General features: G+C 39.0%; 1 pseudogene; it reads right to left on the minus strand.

Moving 5' to 3' along the window:
* Positions 1 to 3,474: 3,474 nt before the first annotated feature.
* LOC112853210 (small ribosomal subunit protein eS1-like) lies at positions 3,475 to 4,691 on the minus strand (annotated as a pseudogene).
* Between the last annotated feature and the right edge of the window lie 4,030 nt (positions 4,692 to 8,721).

Below are 8,721 nucleotides of genomic sequence, written 5' to 3' on the forward strand. Positions count from 1 at the left end.
AATAAAGGAGATGGAAAAAAAAATTAATCCACAAACGAAATAACTACAAAGTGTGGCAAGTGCTGTGAAAGGAACAAATACAGGAAATAAGTGGGAGGTGGTACTTCGAGTCTAGATATTTAGGGAGATGTTCCTTGAGTAGGTGACATTTGCTTAAGTTGATTCCTAAGTCAGTCATACCAAGATGAGGGGGTGCGACTGGCCACTGATGATCCACCAAATGGTTTTATGTGGTGCTTGGTCCTGAAAAGTTAAGGCAGGCTGAATAGCTTACATTGAACTATTCAATGGTGGCCCACCAAAAGTAGGGGGGTATGGGGAGTGGGCTGCTCCCATGGGGAGTATTTTATCACTGACATTGCTTGAAATTGCCAGCACATGGTAATAATAAAAAGTAGACTGACATTTAGTCAGTTTTACTATTATTTTAAAATTCTTTACAATGTCCTGTTGAGGGATGAATGGTCGCCTCCAAAAAGATGTGTACATGTCCTAATCCCTGGAACCTATGAATAGCATCTTATCTGGCAAAAGAGTAAAGATTACCTTATGTGAAAAGATAGGATTGAGGATTGAGAGTGTATATCAGATTATCTTTTAGTTAAACTGAAGGCAGATATTAGACTGAGAAATTAAGTTCCCCAGTTCTTAAGGTAAATAAGTATATATATATATATATATATATATATATATATATATATATATATATTTTAAATGTTTATTTTTGAAAGAGAGAGAGAGAGAGAACGTGTATGTGTGAGAGGGGTAGGGGCAGAGAGAAAGGGGGACAGAGGACCCGAACTGGGCTCTGCGCTGAAAGCAGACAGTCCAGTGGGGGGCTTGAACTCACAAACTGTGAGCTCCTGACCTGAGCAAATGACAAAATTCAAGTGGTTAAGAATATTTACTAATTTACTAAGTACTGAACCAAAACTTGTGACCAGGCCCAGGGCTATAGTCCTGTCTTGAGAGGGCCAATGTAAGCTGCCAGGAAGGAAGCCTCCTTGGAAAATAGGAATGCAAATATAAAATGCCTTCATGGGCCAGGCAGGTAACTTAACTTGGGTTGAGTTACTTGGGTGTCAGCAAACTTAGATATAAGAAACATTTCTCCCAACACAGCATCAAATTCTACAGTGATAGCTCTATTAAAATATATACTTAGGGCACCTGGGTGGCTTAGTTGGTGGGCATCTGACTCTCGGTTTCTGCTCAGGTCATGATCTCACGATTCATGAGATGGAGCCCCACACATCAGGTTCTACACTGACAGGGCAGAGCCTGCTTGGGATTCTCTCTCTCCCTGCCTCTCCCCCTCTCCCCCCCCCCCCCTCAAAATGAATAAACTTAAAAAAAAAAAAGAATATTTACTAATGTAAAGATAGAGGAACTTGTGTGTGCTATTAGTGTACTTTCTCACCTTAAAGGCAAGTCATATATGAGATTATATTCGGAATATAGCTAGGTGATGACATCAAAGCAAGCAGAATAAGTTTGATGGATGTTTTTATCTCTGCAGTAGGCAGGCTCTGAGATGACCTTCAATGAGAGTGTGGTATTCATACCCTCCTGTGTTCCTCCCCCCTTCTGTGTAGGTTGAACTCACGTCGAATGAATAAAATGAAGCAGAAGTGATGGGATGTCCCTTCTGAGAATAGGTTACAAAAAGACTGTGGCTTCATCTGGAGGGCTCCCTCTTGTTCTATTGTTGATTCTTTTTATTTATTTTTTATTTTTTTTAATGTTTTATTTTATTTTTGAGACAGAGAGACAGAGCATGAGCCGGGGAGGAACAGAGAGCGAGGTAACACAGAATCCTAAGCAGGCTCCAGGCTCTGGGCTGTCAGCACGGAGTCCTACGCGGGGCTGGTACTCACTGACCGTGGGATCATGACCTGAGCTGAAGTCAGACGCTTAACGGACTGAGCCACCCAGGCGCCCCCTATTGTTGATTCTGAGGGAAGACAATTGCTATGTCCTGAGCTGCCTATGGAGAGGCAACAGCCAGTGAGGAACTGAGGTCCTCAGTCCAACACATCCTGAGGAACTGAATACTACCAAGAACCACGTAAGTGAGCTTGGAAGCAGAACCTCCCAGCAATTTCAGGAGAGGCCGTGAGCCGGCGCTCAGCTAAGCAGCAACTGAATTCCTGACCCTCAGAAATGATGAGATAATAAATGCTTGTTTTAAGACGACTAGGTTTTGGGTAAATTGTTACACAGCAATATGTAACTAACACAATACCAATCATATAACTTCTGAAATACTAATTTTAAAACACCAAAAGAGAATGGGGTGGGGGGAATAAAATTGATATGTTGTAGTTTTCATGTCTATTCTTTTTCTTATAGCTTCTTAGACATTCTAATCATGCTGACTAGATTCCCTATTAGTGGTTAATTTCATCCAATTTATGCAGAGTCTTACCACTTGTTTTTTCTCAGGGAGTGACCTTTTTAAAATTTTATTTTTATTTATTTTTTTTAATGTTTATTTATTTTTGAGACAGAGAGAGAGCATGAATGGGGGAGGGTCAGAGAGAGAGGGGGACACAGAATCTGAAACAGGCTCCAGGCTCTGAGCTGTCAGCACAGAGCCTAACGCGGGGCTTGAACTCACAGAGGGTGAAATCATGACCTGAGCTGAAGTCGGATGCTCAACCGACTGAGCCACCCAGGCACCCCGATTTTTAATATTTATTTTTGAGAAAGAAAGAGAGAGGGGTGGGGGGGGAATGGGAGAGGGGCAGAGAGAAAGGGAGACAAAATCTGAAGCAGGCTCCAGGCTCTGAGCTGTCAGCACAGAGCCCGACACGGGGCTCAAACTCACGGGCTGTGAGATCATGACCTGAGCCAAAGTAGGACGCTTAACTGACTGAGCCACTCAGGTGCCCATATTTATTTTTATTTTTTAACATTTATTTATTTTAGAGAGACAGCGCATGAGCAGGGGAGGTGCAGAGAGAGAGGCAGACACAGAATCCAAAGCAGGCTCCAAGCTGTCAGCACAGAGCCTGATGCAGGACTCAAACTCACAAACCGTGAGTTCATGACCCAAGCTGAAGTCAGACACTTAACTGACTGAGCCACCCAGGCTCCCCTAGGGAGTGACCTTTTATACAACTTCTGGATGCATCTAATTATGGACTCCAACAAACTGAGTATACATACTGACAACTGCAGATGTATTGATTATTTCAAACTTAAATTCATTTCATCTACTGGGGACTCAAAAAGGAATCCAAAATGGCATATCAATTCTCTTGGTCTTTTGGGGGGGATTAATGTTCACAGGATAGTTGGATGTTGAATTCATTAATTTTTTAAAGACACTTTCTTCTTTTCACAAAAGGGATAAATGCTCAACATGTAACATTTAGAGAAAATAGCGAAGCAAAAGAGAAGAAAATGAAAGTCAGCTCTGAGCCTGCCGCTCAGAGAGGACTGCTATTGAGACTGAATATACTACTGCTTTTAGTTGACAGCATTTGCCTATCTATTTTTTTAACATTACTAATGACTTTTGTCACATTAAAAGTCTGAATTTTAATGTTTTTTTTAAACAATTTTTTTTAAAGTAGGCTCCACATCCAATGTGGGGCTTGAACTCACGACCCTGAGATCAAGAGTCAAATGCTCTATGGACTGAGCCAGGTGCCCCAAAAGTCTGAATTTTAAACAGCTTCTTGGACTGGTGGCTTATTGCTATTAGCTTGTTCAACTTCAGCATCTGTCTCATCTGAAGCAGCTTTTTCAGAACTACCACCTTCATCATGAAGCCCCATGAGTTTTCCCAGTACAACTTTAGGGTTTTCAACATTTTCACTTTTCTAACAAATGTATCATGGAGTGGAAAAAACAATTGGGAAGTTTTTTCTATGTCTTTCCCAATGCTGTCTGGAATCAATATTTTTTTCAAGTTTATTTATTTATTTTGAGAGAGAGAAATGGACCATACAAGAGGATGAGGGGCAGAGAGAGGGGGAGAGAGAGAGAATCCCAAGCAGGCTCCCGGCTGTCAGCGCAGAGCCCGGTGTGGGGCTCGAACTCACCAACTGCAAGATCATGACCTGAGACGAAGTCAAGAGCTGGACACTTAACTGACTAAGCCACCCAGTGCCCCTAGAATCAGTTTATTAACCACTTCTTTCAAGTCATTTGTCTGCACCTCTCAGGTCATGACTTTCATCACCTTCTTCTGGATTTGGCAAACCTATTGGTGCTTAGCGGGAGAGGTCTTCCAAATCTGATTATTGAGTTTTTAAGTAAAACCACCAACTGAATAGACAGAGAAAATAACCATCGATAGTCTTGACATCAATGACATAACTTGAGCTTCAGTTATGGTCTGCCATTTTTTGACCACGGAGCACATTTGGCACTGGTAAAATCCATGCCATGGAAGTAAGGCAGTTTCTGCCCTGAACATCCTAGTAATTAGCTTGGATTTTCTAAATGCAACTTCATCATTCTGCAGATCAGCAAGGCTTCCTTCAAAAACTCGACCCTTGAGGCCATGAAATGCAATTTTCATTCCTTGAGTTCTCAAGACCAGTGTTTTTTATTTCTTATATTGAACACAGCTGGTGCTTTCACATCATACCAATATTTCTAGAAAATGGATTAGCCACTTTCTTCTTGGCAACCTTTTTGCTGCCTTTCTTAAAGTGCTTATTCTTGCCTACTGCCATGGTGTTGCTCAGAGAGCCAACAGAGCTATTTGCCTATCCTTTCAAAAATTGGGGAAAACACTCTATTCTTGGTTAACTTGCTAATTGAATTCTCTGAAACTCAGTTTCTTTAACGAAATATATCTGAGATTTTACCTTTATATATCGAATATTTAATAATTTAGTATCAGTAACATTTAATATTTAGTACCACTTACTAATATTATAAACACTATACTCAACAACTTTGTTTATATTATCTTACTTAAAGTTCACTACATTTTGTGAGTTAGGCATTAATATTACTTCCATTTTTCAACTGAGTAAACTAAGGTTTAAAGAGGTTAAATAATTTGCCCAAACAAGGTCACTAATCTAAGCAGTTTCAGAATAGGGAGCCTATCTCATTTCTGACTACAAAACTTATACCACTCTGCTGTAGCTTCTCCCTCAAACTTTTCTCATAATACTCTTCATAAAAGCAAACTGTCATTTTTGAAAACTTTCATATTTGGAAAAGTTGTCATATTCCAGTTATTAAAAGACTAACCTAATTTACCCATACCTCTGTTCAATTCCTTTGAAAGTTTTTTGAAGTTAGTGTCTCTAGGCAAAAATATTAAGATCTAAAGGAAATATACATGAATAAAATTCTTTCCCTGCTGAAATAAAACAGTGGATGTTACCAGTGATTTGCCCCATTTTGAAACTGGAACTATCATCAGAGAGCCAATTTTCATTTATATAAAATGACATAATATTGTTTCTGATTATAATTTCTGTAAAGTTATAATCAATTGTTACAGTTGAAAACTTAACTTTTATCAGCTAAATTTCCTGCTGTTGTATAGTTTTATTATAATGAAATAAAGGGATAATCTGGGAAGAAAGTGCAGAGTTATGATCATGACATGTTAGAGTGGGAAGAAATTTGGAGGCCTCTTTACCCATTCTCCATAATTTAGACAGGAAAAAACTGAGGTCCAGAGACTTAAATATTTCTGTATCTCTTAAAGTTGTCATAGCACACAAAATGTAAGATTAAAGGTATGTAAAAAGTGGTTTCCATTTGACAATTAAGACAGGCTTGCAGATATATTTAACCAAGATGCAAAACTGTGTTAATAAGAGAAATGGATTGAAAACACAAAACAAGGGGCACCTGGCTGGCTCAGTCAGAGGAGCATGTGGCCCTTCATCTTGGGGATCATGAGTTCGAGCCCCACTTTGGGTGCAGATATTAGTTAAATATATAAATAAATAAACAAAAAAAACAGAATGAGGGGTGCCTGGGTGGTTCAATGGGTTAAGTGTCCGACTCTTGATTTTGGCTCAGGTCTTGATCTCACCATATGTGAGATGGAGCTCCACATTAGGCTCCATGCTGACAGTGTGGAGCCTGCTTCGGATTCTTTCTCTTTCTCCTTCACTCTCTGCCCACCTCTCCCCCCTTCCCCCCGGCCTCTAGCTTGCTCTTTTGTGCTCTCTGTCTCAAAATAAATAAACATTTAAACAAAGCAAAATGAAACGAAACAAAGCAAACAACACCCAAATAACAAAAAGCATAATTCCTGGTACCTCAAAAGTGCCTAATTGGGGGCACCTGGGTGGCTCAGTTGGTTAAGCATCTGACTGTCAATTTTGGCTCAGGTCGTGATCTGACAGTTCATGAGACTGAGCACCACATCAGGTTCTGTGCTGACAGCGTGGAGACTGCTTGGGATTCTCTCTCTCCCGCTCCCCCCACCTCTCAAAATAAACAAACTTTAAAAAAAAGGGCCTAATAAATATTTGCGAATGAACAAATGAATAAAAGGCTTTTTGCTTTCATTTTTCAAGTTCTCTGATAGTCCTTGAATTCATATTTTATATGCAATAATAATGTGTACATATAATTTGTTACTTTGCTTTTTGCACTTGAGTTATACTGCCAACATTTCTCCATATTGTTATAAAATATGACTATAATCTTTCAAAATACCTCTGAGGTTACAACACTTCTGAGTCAGATTCCCAAATGACTGTTAACCTGGGTATTCCTGGGTTTGGGGAGCCCTTCCTCATTAAGGAATAAAATACAAAAATATATTGCTTTAACAAATTTTACAAAATAATGAAAAAATATCTAGCTCTTTCAAAAGGCCATTTCTAGGGCCCCTCCAGGGTCTTAGATGGGCCTGTGCATTGAAGGGCTGTGAATTTTCACTAGCTTTGCGGTATGGATCTGCCTCTGTTAACCAGATACCATCTTCGTGGTGGTTATGATATAACTTGAATGTTTTTCAAAGATGTACTAAAATTTTAGAAATGTACATCACACTTTGATAGGGTTAGATATTCTTTCTATCCAGCCAACCTGGAAGCTATTTCAGTCCCAGCTATAAATTTGGTGGCTTTTAATTATAAGCAAGTCTCTTAATGTCTTCAGGCCTCAAATTCCTCATCTGTAGAATGGGCTTAATATCTACCTTAAGACTTACAATGAACACCAAGATAAATACTTGGTACAGTTCCTGGCACATAGTAAATGCTCAATAAATATTAGCAACTGTGATTATAGCAATAGTTAAAACATTAACCTACCACACATAGGAATCTCCTATCTCCTTACAACTTCCCACATTGACTGTAGGTACAATATACTGTAAAATGAATTTCATAGGATGGTGCAGATTCAATTTTTTATTACTTTAATTTTTAAAAATAATGTTATTATGCGGGGTGCCTAGGTGACTCAGTTGGTTAAGCATCCAACTTCAGCTCAGGTCATGATCTCATGGGTTTGTGAGTTCGAGCCCCATATCGGGCTCTGTGCTGGCAGCTCAGAGTCTGGAGCCTGCTTCAGATTCTGTGTATCTCTCTCTTTCTGCCCTTCCCCCACTCATGCTCTGTCTCTCCCTCTCTCTCTCTCTCTCTCTCTCTCAAAAATAAACATTGAAAAAACAAAAATAAATAAAAATAATGCTATTATGAAAAGTAATAACTACATAACAGAACATTTGGAAAATAGAGAAAAGGAAAAAGAAGCATCCATAATTTTACCAGACTTGGTATATTTTCTTCTTTAATGCAGATGCATTTTATTGAAAAAATGAATTAAGTATACTCTTTTTTTTAAGTTTTATTTGAGAGAGAGAGAGAGAGAGAGAGAGAGAGAGAGAGAGTGTTAGCTGGGGAGAGGGGCATAGGATCCAAAATCAAGAGTCAGATGCTCAACTGACTGAGGTTAGCCCTACAATTATTCTCTTTGATATTATAGCATTATCGTTTTCAAATACATGGCAAATCTCAAATATTTCACATCAAACTTTTAGGTGGAAGAGAAGGTACACATTCTCCTGTTATATTTCCATACTTTATATTTTTAATGTTTATTTATTTTTGAGAGAGACAGTGTGAGCAGTTGGGGGGGTGCAGTGAGAGAGGGGGACAGAGGATCCCCAGCAGGCTCTGCACTGACAGCAGTGAGTCCGATGCAGGGCTTCAACTCATGAACCTAACCATGAGATCATGACCTGGGCTGAAGTCAGACACTTAACCGACTGAGTCACCCAGGTGCCCTTCCATACTTATTTTAAAATATTCATGTTTTTACAAGGTTATGATGCTAGTGTACATAGAATTTAATATTCTGCATTTTTTCTTACATTATATCCCAAGCCTTTCTCCATACTACTACATGCCACTAAGGCAACATTCACAGTAACTAAAGCACCTGAAAGCAAGACTTAATTTCCGAAAATTCATACAATGTATGTGAAGAAAGTAAGTCCGGCTAAGGTGTGATAAGTCAGAATAAATGCTTTTGGTTTGCCTGCAACTGTAATGTGGAAAATGTAGAAAGAGAAGTTAGAACTCAAGAATTCTGGCCTTCCAACTAAAAGTCTAAGTTAGCAAAGAATATAAAGCCCTATCAACATAATTCTTTTTATATACACGTTTATTTCTTCTTTAATAGATGAGAAAGTGGTGGAATATTGCTCAATGGCAAAGACTTATTTGTTATGATGTTATTATTGGGGTTTTAGCTCTCAAATTTGGGTAAATGTAC

Source organism: Puma concolor, chromosome E1 (genome assembly GCF_028749965.1).
Source record: "Puma concolor isolate L17-30 chromosome E1, mPumCon1.1.hap2, whole genome shotgun sequence".
Classification (NCBI taxonomy): Eukaryota; Metazoa; Chordata; class Mammalia; order Carnivora; family Felidae; genus Puma; species Puma concolor.